Source organism: Erinaceus europaeus, chromosome 2, assembly GCF_950295315.1.
Source record: "Erinaceus europaeus chromosome 2, mEriEur2.1, whole genome shotgun sequence".
Taxonomy (NCBI): Eukaryota; Metazoa; Chordata; class Mammalia; order Eulipotyphla; family Erinaceidae; genus Erinaceus; species Erinaceus europaeus.
The window spans coordinates 29879377-29897230 of NC_080163.1; the positions used below are offsets into that span (position 1 = coordinate 29879377).

Consider the following 17854-nt stretch of genomic DNA (forward strand, 5'->3'; position numbering starts at 1 on the left):
TTACACCACCTCCTGAGCTCTATTTGGCTTAAAGTAGAATTGTTGCTTGGTAAATAAACATCAGGTAACTCCAACTGGCTGGATTGCATAGGTTTTGTAAGAGATGCAATTAAGGTCACAAGAACAGCCTGTTGTATCTATGTGAATGTAGTCCTGTGTGAATACTGTATCTATGTGAATATTGGAAGAGTGAGGAAATAGGAGGAACAGGGCAGAAACGGGCAGTTTAACCTACCCAGCATATCTTTGCCAGCACCATTGCCCCTCTGGGAGAACCAATGTCTAATGTACAAACAGAAATTGAAAATGCCCTCAATGAGCAAAATGCTCTTGGCAACCAGTCCCCATCATTAAAACTTCCAGGGGCCAGGTGGTGGTGCACCTGGCTAAGCACTCACATTACAGTGTACAAGGACTCAGGTTCAAGTCCCTGGCCCCCACATCCAGGGGAAAAGCTTCACAAGTGGTGAAGCAGTGCTATAAGTGTCTTTCTGTCTCTCTCTCTCCCTCTCTATCTCTCTCTCCCCTCTCAATGTCTTTCTGTCTTTATCTAATAATAAATTTTTAAAAAAATGAAAAATGTTGACATTTGGAAAAATAAAAAGTCACCTCCTTGGGCCAGTGAAGTAGCTTACTTGGAAAGGATGCTGCTTTGCCAGTGTGCAACCCAGGTTCAAGCCCAGCCCCTACTCTCTGACTTTCTGTCTCTACTTACAAAAATACTAAGTGAAAAAAATAATAAAAGTCACCTCTTTAATATAAAAAAGACACCTTTACCTCTATTTTATGGAAACTCTCATATGTAATAACACATGAGTTCAAAATAAATCTGAGTTGTAAAATCCCAGACAAGGCAGACATCCAGAGCCTGTATAACGAAGGCTCCATAAAACACAAGAGGAGGAGTCGGGCGGTAGCACAGCGGTTAAGCACAGGTGGTGCAAAGCCCAAGGAACGGCATAAAGATCCCGGTTTGAGCCCCAGGCTCCCCACCTGCAGGGGAGTCACTTCACAAGCGGTGAAGCAGGTCTGCAGGTGTCTCTCTTTTACTCCCCCTCTCAGTCTTCCCTTCCTCTCTCCATTTCTCTGTCCTATCTAACAACGACGCATCAATAACAACAACAATAATAACTACAACAACAATAAAAAAAACAAGGGCAACAAAAGGGAAAATAAAAACAAAAACAAACAAACAAAAAAACAAGAGGATGGAGCTCAAAGAGCTTGTAGGTTGGTGACTATGTGGAAGCGCTGAGAGAACTGTGCACTTAGAGAAATCATAGAGGCTCCGAAATCTTTTCCCACGCTGTGCTCATTTCCACCTAAGCACTCCTGATTTACAACCTTTTATAAAAAGTCAGTCATCCTGGAAACAAGATGTCTCCTGGTTTCTGCAGGTCATTTAAGCAAGCTAATAGAACCCAAGGAAGGGGTGTGATCATCGCTGATCTACAATTGGATGATTGAAAATACAGCACCTTCTGACTGGGAACTGACATGAAGATTGCCCTTTTATGTTTGGAATCTAATGATGCACATGGCAAAGCAAGTACAGTCCTAAATAAATTATCTTATGTGACCCCTGAGTTTTACATTCTTGTGTCTTACCTTAAATTATCTTTGAGCTACCATGCATTTTATCACTGAAGAGAAGGAACAGACTACTCTGGTCCATACTGCTCCCTGAATATTAAATATATTCTTCACTCTTTTCTGCTTGTTAGATTTCCAAATCCAACACAAGTGTCATCTCTTCTATAGAATCTATTTTCTTCTCCCTTGCCAGTTTTTTTTTTCCTCCAACCTTTCTTCAAAGTTGACTCTATCTCTAAAACTTTTGCTTCTTGACCAGAAGAGGTCTCTATTGCATCACTCAGAAAAAAAAAAATTTTTGTTTTGTTCATAAAATATTTTTGCTTTGTTACACATTTTAAATATGAGAAAACTTTGCCTACCTATGAGAGAGACTATGACACTATAGAAATCAGGGGTAAAAATTCTTCAGTACCTCTGTAACTAACAATATTTATTTAGAATATTTTATCATTGAATGTCTGAGAACCTTCCATGCTCCTAATATTTCCTTTCACGGTTACCACTGGGACGTGCAATGAGTGCTTATTAAATGGCTGAAGTTAAAGCATCAGAAGGAGTTGGAAAGCTTTCCTGGGGTCTTAAGAGAAAACTGCATCACACCTGGATCTGTTACACCTAAGCCCCAGCCTGCTTTCACAAATCTGTCCCTACCTGTCCCAGGCTTGCTTGCATGATTCCACTGCTCCTAGCAGACATATTTTTCCTTGTTCTTAGATTTTTTTTTTTTTTGCAGAGAAGCAATTATAGAGGCCATACCTTCCACTTTCTGCACCCCAAAGAGAATTTTGGTCCATACTCCCAGAAGTATAAAGAATAGGAAAGTTTCCAGTGGAGGGGATGGGACACAGAACTCTGGTGGTAGGAACTATATGGAATTGTAAAACTGTTATTTTACAATTTTGCTAATCATTATTAAATCACTAATAAAATTTTTTAAAAAAAATTGATTGCCCTTAAGTGTTTATTAGGTAAGAATTTTTACAAGCATTATTCATTTACTTATTAGCAATAATGGTGGAGCTAGAAAGTATTATGTTTTCTACAAGCGGCACGTTGAGGCCTACCAATAGCGTGGTGGAGTTTGTGGTCGTTTCCAAGGTCGTGACTTTTGCAGGTTGCAGATGTCATCCCTTTCATCTCCCTGTGCTTATGGACTGGTATGGTGATCCACTAGGTGGCAGGATGTCTTCCAGTAGTTTTATAGAATGGATCAATGATAGCCTCAAGTAATTTTTTTTAGAGATTTTATTTATTTATTTGTTTATTCATGAGAAAGAAAGGAGGAGAGAGAGAAAGAACCAGGCATCACTCTGATACATGTGCTGCCGTGGATCAAACTCAGGACCTCATGCTTGAGAGTTCAGTGCTTTATCCATTGTGCCACATACCGGACCACAAGCCTCAAAGAATTTATATAAGGCATCTTTGTCCACTCAGGAATATTTTTAGACTTCCAGAGCCCCCACGGTGGCATAGAGTTCTCTCTTCAGCATCAGACTGAAGGCTTTGTGAAAATTTCAGCTTGTTAATACAATGATGTACAGGCTTACCATAGGCTGTACCCTTAGAACTGGACATAGGGGGCCACCCTGGTAGACAGTAATCTGATGTTCGGCATGACCTAGTTTGGCCTTATACTCCAGTCTGTGGGCTTTATCTGGCCAGTTTGTTTATTTATTTATTTTCCCTTTTGTTGCCTTTGTTTTTATGTTGTTGTAGTAGTTATTGTTGTTATTGATGCCGTCATTGTTGGAAAGGACAGAGAGAAATGGAGAGAGGAGGGGAAGACAGAGAGGGGGAGACAAAGATAGACACCTGCAAACCTGCTTCACCGCCTGTGAAGCGACTCCCCTTCAGGTGGGGAGCCAGAGGCTCAAACCGGGATCCTCATGCGGGTCCTTGCGCTTTGTGCCACCTGCGCTTAACCTGCTACGCTACCGCTGGTCCTTTATCTGGCCAGTTTGTGGGAGGGAGTGCTGTGAAGCATTCAAAGAGCTGTCAGTATCGCTGGCAAACCACGGTGAAAGAAAGTGCATCATATTTTTGGGTCTCTTCCTCCAGAGCTCCTAGATGTACACTACTTGTAAGTGCTCTGTTTACTTGATGACTGCTTCGAGATGGAAGGGAATGAACCTTCTACCTAATTCCTTCAGTTTTTTGATAGCTAAAACTGAAAGGAGAGAGGAGAGACATCAAATCACTGCTCCAGCTTGCTTAGTGTTCCTATGTGGTGCTGGGGGCTTGAACCCATGACTTCACTCATGGTAGAGCATGTGCTCTGCCATGTCTCCTGGCTATTTACTTCTTTATTTATTCATTTATTTATTACCTCCAGGGTTATTACTGGTGTTCCGTGCCTGCATTATGAATCCACTGTTCCTGGTGGCCATCTTTTTCCCATTATTATTGTTGCTGTTATTGTTGTTGTTGTTGTTGTTAGAACAGAGAGAAATTGAGAGAGGAGGGGAAGACAGAGGGGGAGAGAAAGGATAATGCCTGTAGATCTGCTTTCCAGCTTATGAAGTGACCCCGCCGCCCCGAAGGTGGGAAGTCGGGGGCTCAAGCCAGGGGCTTGAACCAGAATCCTTGCACTTTACACTATGTGTGCTTAACCCTATGCACTACCACCTAGCCCCTTATTTATTTATTTATTTATTTATTTTATTACCAAAGCATTTCTCAACTTTGACTAGCAGTGGTGCTGGGGATGGAACCTAGTACCTTTGGTACCTTGTGAATGAGTCTTTCTGCATAACTATCATGCTATCTTCCCAGCCTCTCACACAGGTTTTGTTGTTGTTGTTGTTGTTTTAAAGGACCATATGTGCCTTTCTATAACAGACTGTATTTTTCTGGGTTTGGGAAATAGCAAGTGTTCCTATTTTTCTCATTTTGATTAACCACCAAATTCCAAATTATTAGATTTTATGTTAATTGTAGGACTAAAATGTAATGAATTCACAGACTTCCTTAGATATCAACACAACCTATTTGGAATATCTAATTCTACTAATTTTTGGGGTTCCAAAAACAAGACATTGATTTTGGTAAGACAATAGTTAAAAATACAGGTGTGTAGTGCATGATTTCTTTTGAATACTATGCATTCAGGTTCATATAAGGAATAGAACTTAGATGAATGTTACGAGTTTTTGTATGTACACTTTTATCACAAGTGCACATTCAACTAGCAGTCAGTATACAGAGCTATTATTCATGGCTATCAAGAAACTCTCTTTTCCTATAATTAATATTGATCGATTTCACATTGTAATTCTGTCACTTGACAAATGTCAAATAAATATAATCCGGCAAGTGTGTAGTCCTTTGAGTATCGCATCTCCCTAAGTGTAATGCCCTTGACATCCCTGACATTTGTTGTGTGAATCAATAGTTCATTCCATTTTACTGATGAATAGTTTTCCATTGTGTGAGTGTACCAGAATTTGATTACCCATTCACTCACTGGAGAGCATTTGGCTTATGTGTAGTAGGGACCCTAAGACTACTACAGGTTTAATAATTCACTAGAAGGACTCACAAATGTATAACCATACTGATGGTTAGGATTTGTTATAGCTAAAGGATATTGAACACAGTCAGTAAAGGGAAAGGGCAAGTGGGATAATGTCCTGGGGACGATAGACACACATTTTCAAGAGCCTTCTTCCACTGGAGTACATAGGACATGTTCAGTTCCCCTAACAACAAATTGTGATGATGTGTATGAAATGTGACCATTCAGGAAAACTCAACAGAGACTCAACACCCAAGGGTTTTACTGAGGATGATAACAGAGACCCCCATGGTGCCTGGCACACACATAAATGTCAGAATCGAAAAATGTAGGTGTTCATCACAAACTATAGTATTTAAAGTTTGTACAGCTTAGGCACAAGGGGTCACTCTTATAAATGGTAATAGGAATCTTTCTGAAATCTGAATTGCCAAATGTTAGCCAAGGACCAATCTTGCAAACAGGACTTTGCAAAGTCATTACCAACTTTTGGTCTGCACAGATAATTTCTAGTTGTGGGACGTTAAAAAGACAAGTGTGTAGTGCACAATTTCTTTTGGATACAAGTAACATCACTTTACACATTACTCTGTAATTTATTAACACTTTTTGAATACTCTATGCCAAGATGTAACATACCTTATGTATATAACTCGATCCTCAAAACAACACCAGGAACTGAGAGATAACTCACCTGGAGAAGTAGGTGACCTCACCATGTGCAACTAGCTGAATTTGAGACCCTAACATCAGATGGGAGGACCATACAGTGAACTGAGAGAAGCTTCTCTATTTTTATCTTTATTTGGCAAGGGAAATGAACAGAAGGTCTAATATATCCACAGTAGTGCCTTCCAGCCTCCCACTGCAATCTTTTTCTTTATAGTTAGGTAGAGTAAGAGGCAAAGGGAGAGTCTCCAAAGCACCACTCTACCACCCAGGGATAGTGTTTTATAGTGGGGCAAGGGATCAAACCCAGGATCTTATGCATGGTAAGATGTATACTCCATCTGCTGAATTATCTCCTGGCCCTAGACTTGGTTGTTTTTTTTATTAGTTATTTAATATTTATTTACAAGTCTGTAAGACAATAAGAGTATAATTCCACACAGTTCCCACCACTAGAGTTCTGTTTCCCTATCCCCTCCATTGGAAAATTCCCTATTATTTATTCCTCTGGGAGTATGGACCACAACTCTTTATGCAGTGCAGAAGATAGAAGGTTTGGTTCCTGCAACTGCTTCTCCACTGGACATAGAAATTTGGTAGGTCGACACATACCTCCAGCCTGTTTCTATCTTTCTCTAGTGGGGCAGGGATCTGCAGAGATGAGGTTCCAGGAAGCATCGGTAAGGTCATCTGCCTAGGGAAGTAAGATGGAATCATAGTAGTATCTGCAGCTTGGTGGCTGAAAGGCAGTAAGATAGATAGCAGGACAAATTGTTTAATGAATAGGAACCATAAAGAAGGAAAAGAGCAGATGAGGGGGCCAGGTGGTGGCACACCTGATTAAGTGCATATAGTACTAAGCATGAGGATCCGGGTTCAAGACCCTGCTCCCCACCTGCAGGGAATCTGCTTCAAGGGCAGTGAAGCAGGTCTGCAGGTGTCTCTCTTTCTATCTTCCTCTCTGTCTTCTCCTCACTTCTCAACTTCTCTGCAATAAAAAAAGAAAGAAGGGAGGGAGGAAATAAGGAAAGAAGGAAGGAACAAAAAAAGGCTACCAGGAGCAGTGGACTCAAAGCACAGGCACTAAGTCCCAGTGATAAACCTGGAGGGAAAAAAATTAGATGAAAACTGGGAGTTTATGGCTATCTCTATCAATAAATAAAGTAATAAGAAGAGAGAAAGAGCAAGAGAGAGAGAGAGAGAGAGATCTGCAGCATCTTCACTGTTCATGAAGGTTTCTCATTGCAAGTAGGGACCAGGGACTTGAACCCAGGTCCTTGTAAACTGTAATATAAATATATATGCAGGTGCATCACTGCCCAGCCTCAGAACCCTATATTTTTAAAATGACAATTCTGCTCTTTCTTTGGCCAGAATGATAAACTTGTTAATTTTTGGTCCTTATAGGGAGTTAAAAGAATTACTGTATCAGTGAAACAAGGTTCACTGTCATCCTGCTACAAGACAGAGATCATGGTTGCATTATTGTTTTCTCCAGTAACTGCACGTGTATTATTTTTTTTTTACCCAAGAGTGATTCTCTCTAAGGTGATCATTGTTTGATTGATGCTACATTTCAGAGGACAGATAAGCCTTAGAGGATTAAAATACACAGTGGGTTTCAGGAGGATGCAGACCTTCAAGGATGCATAAGATGTAAGGAACTGAGAATGGGAGAGAATTTTCTGGATGTGGGAAAATAATAAATAGAGGAAGGAGGAAAAATACACCCATGTTTACAAACTCTTGAGAATATCCTGAGTATAAGAGTGACCTGTTGGGAGAATGAAAGAGAGTAAATTTAGACAGGAAAAGGCATTCAGTTTGTAGAGGACTTTAAATCCCAAACAAGTGAATGAAATACACTGATATAGAAAGTTATGTTAATGATTAGGACAGGGTCTGTGAAATCCTAGTTTGGCAATAGTTCAAAAAATGGATTAGTCGTTAAGAGAAAGGGACACTAGTTTGAAAATAAATCCAAGTAAGAAGCCAGGATTAGGATCAAAAATGGAGAAGGTGGTGGGGGAGTCCCTAACCACAGCTTACCGTGGTGTGAAGGACATGTCCAGGAGACAGGCTCTATCTTGACTGGAAAAGGGCTTAGTTGCACCTGGTAGTTACCTTTAACAGTGAGGTCAGTATAGTACTATGAGAGAGATCCGTTGCAATCTCCAAAAAAAGTTATTTCTACTAGAAAAACTGATGACAATATGGGGAGAAGAGCAGGAGGAATCTAGGAATTTATAAGAGGAGCAGTGCTTTCTTTTCTGGTGAGGTATTTTAAGAAAGACTTTTACTGTGACTAATCTATCCCCCTCCCCACATTTTTCTTTTCCTTTCTTTCTTTCTTTCTTTCCTTTCTTTCTTTTTTTTTTTTTGCCTCCAGGGTTATTACTGGGAATTGATTGGCACCTGTACTATGAATCCCCTCATCTTTTCCCCATTGATGGTGTTGTTACTATTACTGCTGTTCTTGTTTGTTGGCTAGGACAGAGTGAAATTGAGAGAGGAGGGGAAGACAGAGAGGGAGCGAGAAAGATAGACACCTGCAGACTTGCTTCACCGCTTGTGAATCGACTCCTCTGTAGGTGGGATTACACTATGTGCGCTTAACCGGCTGTGCTACTACCTGGCCCCGTTTTCCCTTTCAAGCATGGTTCATTTAAGAATACCCTACTTATATTTGGAGTGACTGAGGAAAATGTAATAGAAAGTAGGTGAGGAGGGTATCTAGGTCTAAGTAGAAACTATTTCATTAGGAACTTTATGGTGTCTTTTTAGATCTATTTGCTTGCTTCATTTACTGACTCAATGCAAACTATTGTGCACTTTTGCCTTCAGGTATATATTTTGCTCTAATTTATGTATACATGTGAACATATGCCCTAGATCATGGGACCTGGTCTATTTCTAGATTTTGGACTTTGTTAGGAAGTCAACCAGCCAAAATGGAATTAGAGAATCATTTGAGAAAGGAAAGGTCTCACCCGAATAATGAGGCTGAAGGGTTGACATTCCACGCCTGATGTCTCTGGCCACATTCCGAAGTGAAGCATGCCAAGGTGGTACTGGTTGCATTGATTAGGTTGGGATCAGCAGATGCAATATCATTTGGTATGAATTGACAGAGGCATGCAGGAAAGTAGGCCCCACCTTAGAGGTTCCAGGACTGGGGGAGATATGGGCTTTATAGAGGAAGCAGGAGGTTCCTGCTGTCTTAAGAACTATCTGTTTAAGAAGGCAACAGATAGTTATTGCTATAATCAAATTATGTGGCAATTGGGTTAACTTTGAAAGTCCTGTTACACTTCCCTCAGTCACTCCAAAGCTAACTTTATCAAAGTAAGGACTACTGGCATACTTAAATGATGACTCTTTAGTCACTATCAGCTGGGACCCTTGTGGGGGAGTCCTGAGATTCCCACACAGACATGATGGGCCTAGACCTTGCCTAGATCCCTCTCTCCATTGTCATTGGTCATCTCCATCAGGAACAACACAATAGACCCCTTTGTGGGCCCCATAGGACCTTGTCCTTAACGTGGATCAACAATGGTAAGAAATGTTCCATCCTCCGAATGGAGGCTGTATGACATCCTCTATCTACCACCTGAGAAAGATGGGTCCTGAAATTGGGGCAGTTTGGAATGTTCCTACTCATCAACACAGAATGTGAGCTCAGATCTACAGGGATTCAGAGGTTACATAGGCTCCTAAACTTAATATGGGCCCCAGATCACATCAAATTGATGGGGCTTATAGTCAACAATATTTATACACCTTTCCCATATTAGGGAGCTACTCTTTTCCCTTATCCAGCTTTCTATACCTTTTTCCAGCCATGACATCATCTCCCCAGACAACAACTTGGGTCCAACTGCATACCAGGTATCAGGCTCAGGAAAAAATTAGTATAGTCATGGGCCCTTTGGAATTATAACTAAATAGGCCTACTAGCTATCTTCAAAACGGAGACCCCAAATCTTTATCTGCAATATTCCAGCCTTTAGGTTCATGAGTAATCAACAATGTATTTGGATTTCTACGTTAACTCTTCTTTTAGCCACCAGATTCCAGATGCTACCATGATGTCAACTGGACTTCCCTGGGTAGACAACTCCACCAATGTGTCCTGGAGCTCCACTTCCCCAGAGCCTTGCCCCACTAGGGAAAGAGAGAGGCAGGCTAGGAGTATGGATCGACCTGTCAACACCCATGTTCATTGGGGAAGCAATTACAGAAGCCAGACCTTCCACCTTCTGCACCCCATAATGACATTGGGTCCATAGTCCCAGAAGGTTAAAGAATAGAAAAGTTATCAAGGGAGGAGATGGGATATGGAGTTCTGGTGGTGGGAGCTGTGTGGAGTTGTACCCCTCTTATCCTATGGTTTGTTTTCCCTTTTTGTTGCCCTTGTTGTTTTTCATTGCTGTTGTAGTTCTTATTGTTGTTGTTGATGGTGATGATGTCATTGTTGGATAGGACAGAGAGAAATGGAGAGAGGAGGGGAAGACAGAGAGGGAGAGAGAAAGACAGACAGCTGCAGACCTGCTTCACCGCCTGTGAAGCGACTCCCGTGCAGGTGGGGAACCAGGGGCTCGAACCGGGATCCTTACGCCGGTCCTTGCGCTTTGTGCCACCTGCGCTTAACCCACTGCGCCACCCAATGTTTCCTTTTTATAAATAAAAATTAAAAAAGAAATAAAATTGAAAAAAAAAGAATAGCCTAATTAGAAAGGAAGCTATAAGACATCCAAGGTCAGGATTAGACCAGCTTTGTTACATTACAAAAATCTATGAAATCTGAAATATCTAAGATTTGATACATATAAAATGAGGTACTAATTGACAAGTGAGTATATATACAAAATTTCCCTGTATTTTTGTGTGTGACGCTAGGGACTGAACCCAGAGGCTAGTATGTGTGATATCACTAAGTCAACTCCCTGGTCGAATTCTTTTAAAGGATTTTTTTCTTTTCTTTTTATTAGTGATTTAATATTGATTTACAAAATTATAAGACAACAAGGGTATAATTCCACACCTTTTCTACCACCAGAGTTCTGCATCCCATTCCCTGCAGTAGTTCTCCCAAGATCACGGCTGTGTAGTGACCGTTATTTACACACACACACACACACACACACACACACACACACACACACACACAATTTTTCCTATGGTCCTGCCTTCTTTTCCTTTATTATTTTTTTAATATTTGCTTATTTATTTATTCCCTTTTGTTGCCCTTGTTACTTTATTGTAGTTATTTATGTCGTCGTTGTTAGATAGGACAGAGAGAAATGGAGAGAGTAGGGGAAGACAGAGAGGGGGAGAGAAAGATAGACACCTGCAGACCTGCTTCACTGAATGTGAAGTGACTCCCCTGAAGGTGGGGAGCCAGGGGCTCTAACCGGGATCCTCACATCAATTCTTTTTTTTTTTTAAAAAAAACTTTATTTTCCTTTTTGTTGCCCTTGATTTTTATTGTTGTTGTAATTATTATTGTTGTTGTCATCTTTGTTGGATAGGATAGAAGAAATGGAGAGGGAAGAGGAAGACAGGGAGAGAGAAAGACAGACACCTGCAGACCTGCTTCACTGCTTGTGAAGCGACTCCCCTATAGGTGGGGAGCCGGGGACTCGAACCGGGATCCTTTCGCGGGTCCTTGCACTTCGTGCCATGTGTGCTTAACCTGCTGCTCTACCGTCTGACTCCCCCTCACAATGATTCTTGTGTTTTGCACCACTTGCACTTAAACTGCTGCGCTACTGCCCAACTCCCCTTCTTTTCCTTTCTAAGTCACACCTACATTTATTACTATTTCTGAGAATCCTTCCTTTTTTTTCTCCTTTTCTGGGTCCTGATGGAATGGGGGTTCAGAGCCTTCTGCTCATTTTCCCCTGCTCTAGGAGTATGGGCCAAAATTCCTTATGGGGTGTAGAAGGTGAGGGTTCTGGCTACTGTAATTGCTTCTCTGATGGACATGGACATTGGCAGCTTGGTTCATACCCCTAGCCTGTCTCTATCTTTCCTAAATGTGGTAGCCTGGCCCAATTTTTATTCTATATTTTTTAGAGAAAAGAGAGGAAAAGAAATAAATAAAACGAGGGGAAAAATGCCAAAGCACCACTCCATTGTTTGTGGGGTTCCTTTAGTTATGTCCATTATGCTCCCATGTGAGCTGGGGATCAAACCCAGAGCTTCACACATACAGTTACAGGGATCAAACGAGGAACCTCAGGCATGCAAGATCAATACTCTACTAATTCAATTAGTCCAACAGTTGTAGATGTGCATATTTAATGAGGGCAAGCAAGAATAACATTTCTAATCATGCCACTCAAATTTCTTTGTGTGAACCAAATGAACACTATGGTTCTTATTTCCCTCGTTATTTAGAAAGTAGTTTTCACAGTGAATTATTTGGAAAACAATAAATTACATTAACATAATCTGAAGATATGAAGTGTCAGCTGGTCTGTCATTTAAATAAGTACATTCTCTTCTTCCCACTGTCCTTTCTCTATATGCCACTTGCTTTGGTTTTCCTTAAGTACTTCAAACATGCTAAGGCATTCCCCACATGAGAACTACCTGGAACTGGGCAGACAACCTCACCAGTGTGTCCAGGAACCCCACCTCCTCAGACCCTTGTCCCACTAGGGAAAGACAGAAATGGGCTGGGGGTATGAATCGACCTGCCAGTGCTCATGTCCTGCAGAGAAGCAATTACAGAAGTCAGACCTCCACCTTCTGCATCCCATAATGATCCTGGGTCCATACTCCCAGAGGGATAAAGAATAGGGAACCTTCCAATGAAGGAGAGGGGATATGGAACTCTGGTGGTGGGAACTGTATGAAATTGTGTTCCTTTTATCCTAAAATCTTGTTAATCATTATTAAATCACTAATAATAATTAAAAAACAACCACCAGGAATACTCTTGCCAAAAACTTCACACAGTTGCCCTCTCATCATTCAGATTTTTTTCCATTTATTATTTTCTTTTTTACAACAGGATTATCCCTTGGGTTAGGTGCCTGCATAAAGAGCTCACTGCTCCTGGTGACCTCCTCTCTCTCTCTCTCTTTCTGTACAGAGACAGAGAGAACTTGAGAAGTAAAGGCACATGGGGAGGGGAGAGAAACAGACACCTGTAGCGCTGCTTCATCACTTGTGAAACTTTCCTCCTGAAGGTCATCATTCAATTTTTTTTTTTCCTCCAGGGTTATTGCTGGGCTCGGTGTCTGCACCATGAATCCACCGCTCCTGGAGGCCATTTTTCCCCCTTTTTGTTGCCCTAGTTGTTGCCCTAGCCTCGTTGCGGTTATCATTGCCATTGTTGACGTTGCTTTGTTGTTGGATAGGACAGAGAGAAATGGAGAAAGGAGGGGAAGACAGAGAGAGAGGGGGAGAGAAAGACACCTGCTGACCTGCTTCACCGCCCGTGAAGCGACTCCCCTGCAGGTGGGGAGCCGGAGGTTCGAACCGGGATCCTTACGACGGTCCCTGCGCTTTGCGCCACGTGCGCTCAACCCACTGCGCCACCGCCCGACCCTCATCATTCAATTTTTAAAGTGAGTAACATTGTCTCAATGGGCATAACAAACATTGTTTGGAGACCTGCCTTTATCGCCTTTAATAAAGGTCTTCACCACCAAAGTACTGTTGGTGTTGGTTGCCATTGACTTAGACCTTTGTTCTTTCATGGAGAACTGTTCTTGCATGACAGGAATCTCATCTGGCAGTGGCTTTGGAATGCATGGTTGAAAGTTAGGTCCTTTAACTAGGGAAACATGAGCAACAATTAATTGTCAGGAACATACCACTCACTATGACAAGTTGTCTTGACAACTTCTGTGTTGCAGCTCACAGTACTGGTCTTCCCATGGCACTGGATTAAGGTTAGGCTTCTCTTGAACTCCTATCTTTGCCTAATCGTCCCCTGCAGTCTCCTGCTCATTTCTCCACTCCCTTATAGGTTGTTTCATAATAATACTTAAGCAAGAATTCCCATCTCTGGGGACCAGAGAGGTAGTAAACAAGGCAGGTCATCTTCCTTGCCATGTTGAAGTCTTGATACTATAAGGGGAGTGTTATGGGTGTCCTAGGAAGCTCTGGTGCTATGGAATCTATCTATCTATCCATCTATCTAGCTATCATCTATCTGTCATCTATCTTCTGATTGAAAAAGCAATCCAATCAGAAGGGATAAAAGTGTGAGACTCTGAAAAACTAAACAAAAATTCCACTTCTAACTCTGCTCATAGGGGATATAATCTAAGACAGTTGCTCTCTGAATTGGTCCTAATTAAACTGGAAAAATAGCTTACCTGGCAGGGTGTGTGCCTTGGCTATGGTCAGTGTTCCAGCTCCAGAGGGTAATTTCAGTGCTTTGCTTTCTCTATCTCATATGAGAATATATTTCTGAGGACACACAAACACTCCTGCAACAAGGAGGAAAGGGAGGAAGGAAGGAAGGAAGGAAGGAAGGAAGGAAGGAAGGAAAGAAGGAAGGAAGGAAGGAAATAAAATACTAGATTACACTTCTGCCCAGCAAAAGAAACCACTACCTAAACCAAGAGACCTCTTACAGAATGAGAGATCTTTACATGCCATACATCAGACAAGAGGCTAATAACCAGGATATATAAAGAGCTTGCCAAACTCAACAACAAGAAAACAAATAACCCCATCCAAAAATGGGGAGAGGACATGGACAGAATATTCACCACAGAAGATATCCAAAAGGCTGAGAAACACATGAAAAAAAAAAATGCCCCAAGTCTTTGTCAGAGAAATGCAAATAAAGACAACAATGAGATATCACTTCACTCCTGTGAAAATGTCATACATCAGAAAAGGTAACAGCAGCAAATGCTGGAGAGGTGTGGGGTCAAAGGAACCCTCCTAGACTGCTGGTGGGAATGTCAACTGGTCCAACCTCTGTGGAAAACAGTCTGAAGAACTCTCAGAAGGCTAGAAATGGACCTACCCTATGATCCTGCAATTCCTCTCCTGGGGATATATCCTAAGGAACCCAACACATCCATCCAAAAAGATCTGTGCACACATATGTTCTTAGCAGCACAATTTGTAATAGCCAAAACCTGGAAGCAACCCAGGTGTCCAACAACAGATGAGTAGCTGAGCAAGTTGTGGTATATATACACAATGGAATACTATTCAGCTATTAAAAATGGTGACTTCACCATTTTCAGCCGATCTTGGATGGACCTTGAAAAATTTATGCTAAGTGAAATAAGTCAGAAACAGAAGGATGAATATGGGATGATCTCACTCTCAGGCAGAAGCTGAAAAAGAAGATCAAAAGAGAAAACACAAGTAGAACCTGAACTGGGATTGTCGTATTGCACCAAAGTAAAAGTCTCTGCGGTGGGTGTGGGGGAGAATACAGGTCCAAAAAGGATGACAGAGGACCTAGTGAGGGCTGTATTGTTATATGGGAAACTGGGAATGTTATGCATGTATAAACTATAGTATTTACTGTCGAATGTAAAACATTAATTCCTCAATAAAGAAATTAAAAGAAAATACTAGATTAAGGAGTCTGGTGGTGGCACAAAGCACAGGTGGCACAAAGCATGAGGACCTGCATAAGAATCCTGGTTCGAGCCCCCGGCTCCCCACCTGCAGGAGGGTTGCTTCATAAGCGGTGAAGCAGGTCTGTGGGTGTCTATCTTTCTCTCCTCCTCTCTGTCTTTCCCATCTCTCTCTGTCCTACCCAACAACAATGACATCAACAACAACCATAATAACTACAACAATTAGAAACAAGGGCAACAAAAGGGAATAAATAAATAAATATTAGGGAAAAAAAAAGAAGAAAATACTAGATTAGACCTGATTTTTGGTGTTGGAAAACCCAACCACTAGATGGCAGTGAGAACCCCATCAATGGTGGGTGAGCTATTGTTAAGTAGTCTGGACTGTTAGGATTTCCCCCTAAAGTTAACTGGGACAAAATACAGGTAGGAGGGACTGCTTTAAATTGTATTATTGCTTCGATATTTAACACGTGAAGAAAGTAAAGTGGTGCTTAGTTCACCACTTACTTAGAACCTTTTGTACTATTTGTTTTCTGACAAAAACACTGCTTCTTTCTGGCTACAGCTTGTGCTGGGGATCAAACCGAGGGATCTGCATGTAAAATCCTGTGCTTTACACTGGGCTATTTCCAGTTACTTTTGTAACTGTTTACGTGTCTTTAGCTATTTCAACATAAAATAGATACACAACAATAATGTGAAACCAGTGCTATATCCCGGAGGAAGTGTAGTGGGTAGAGCAGTTGCCTTGGAAACACGAAGTCTTAAGTTTGATCTCCACTTCATATACACCTAGTTAATACTCTGGTTCTCTATTTATATCTTCCTCTGAAAGAAAATAGAAATGGAGAAATAAAGACAGAAAGAGAAAAGAAAGGAAGGAAAGAAGAAAGAAAGAAATGGCAAGGCAGGCTTGGAAGGTGGCTCAGTGGATAGGCACTGAACTTTGAAGCATGATGTTCTGAGTTCAATCCTTGGCACTGCATGCACCAGAATAATGCTCTGATTCCCCCCAACCAATCAATCAATACATAAATATTAAGTAACAGTGTATCTTAGGTGGAATGGTAGGCATTAGTACCATCCTCCTCTTACACGTATCCAAAAATCATCCCAACCAGAACCTGAAGAACCTGCATCCCGGTGAAGTGACATGACACTAATGGGAACAACAACTGACTGAGTGCTGCGGAGGGCAACATCGTGTTCTCCCGTGTCTTCTGTTGACTTTCCCCCTTCCAGGGGCTCTGTGTTCTTTCTCCACATTAAGGAAGAGGATGGGGGAAGGGGAAAGGAGAGAAAGATTCCTGATCTTAGTCTTGAACAAGAATACCTCATCTTCTCTCACTGTCCTTCGGTGAGAGAGATCTAGTCACATAATCCAATTTAGTTGCAAGAGAGACTTGGAAATGTGACCTATGGCTGGAGCAAGAAGACACAGACTGAAATGGAGAGTAGGAAGGGGGCCAGGTGGTGGCACAGCTGGTTGAGCACACATGTTACAATGTATAAGAACCTGAGTTCAAGCACCCAGTCCCCACATTGCTGGAAAGCTTTGTGAGTGGTGAAGCAGGGCTGCAAGTGTCTCTCGCTCTCTCTGTCTCTCCTATCATCTCGATTTTTGCCTGTCTCTATCTAATAAAGACAAATTTCAAAAATGAAAAAAATCTTTTTAAAAAAAAGGGTTAAAAGGTAGAAGAAACCTTTACAAGTATGTCAGTTCACCCAGCTGCCATCAATTGCAGTCTAACATAATCTTGATGCTAATAAAGTTTTATTTATTAAAACAAAATATTAGGGCGGGGTAAATAGCATAATGGTTATGCAAAGAGACTCTAGTGTCTGAAGCTTTGAAGTCCTAGGTTCAATCCCCCATACCACTATAAGCCAGAGCTGACAAATGCTCTGGTAAAACAAACAAATAAACAACAACAACAAACCCAAATATCAAACCAAGAAACTCCATGACACTAGGAAATTAGGAGTCACATGTTCAAATCCAACCTCCCTGTCTTGTGTCTCTCTCCTCTCCCCCATATATATATATATATATATATATATATATATATATCAGTCCCTTGGTCTAATCAGGTGGCCAGACCTGACTTTCCAGCAATGTGGTGACAGACCAGATGTTCCTTTGTCATTCAGGCAGACTATGCTGTCCAGGTCTCTGCTGTTCACGTGCCATTTAAGCTGGCTTTGTAAATGTCTTGATTTCTTGTACTGCAAGCAGCTCAGTTATTTCATTTTTTTCCTGACAATTTCTTATTCCTTAGAATGTAGAGGTGCGAATTCAAGTCTTTGTCTCTAACAATGTTCTTTCTTTCCTGCATATGTTTACCGCATTGGTATTTGTAACAGTCCAAAGGCGGAAGCAACACAAATGCCCAGTGACAGAGGAGATCACACACACACACACACACACACACACACACACACACACACACACACACTATAGAAGATTGCTCAGCTGTAAGAAATTTTCTCTTTTGTT

The 17854-nt window shown here is 41.4% G+C and overlaps 1 long non-coding RNA gene across 1 annotated transcript in view; it reads right to left on the reverse strand.

The window, feature by feature from the left end:
* Positions 1 to 6393: 6393 nt before the first annotated feature.
* LOC132536919 (uncharacterized) overlaps positions 6394 to 17854 on the reverse strand; it is a 76215-nt gene continuing 64754 nt past the window's right edge. Inside the window, exon 3 of the long non-coding RNA XR_009548449.1 lies at positions 6394 to 6476. This is a non-coding gene — a long non-coding RNA (uncharacterized LOC132536919). The remainder of the gene's footprint in view (positions 6477 to 17854) is intronic.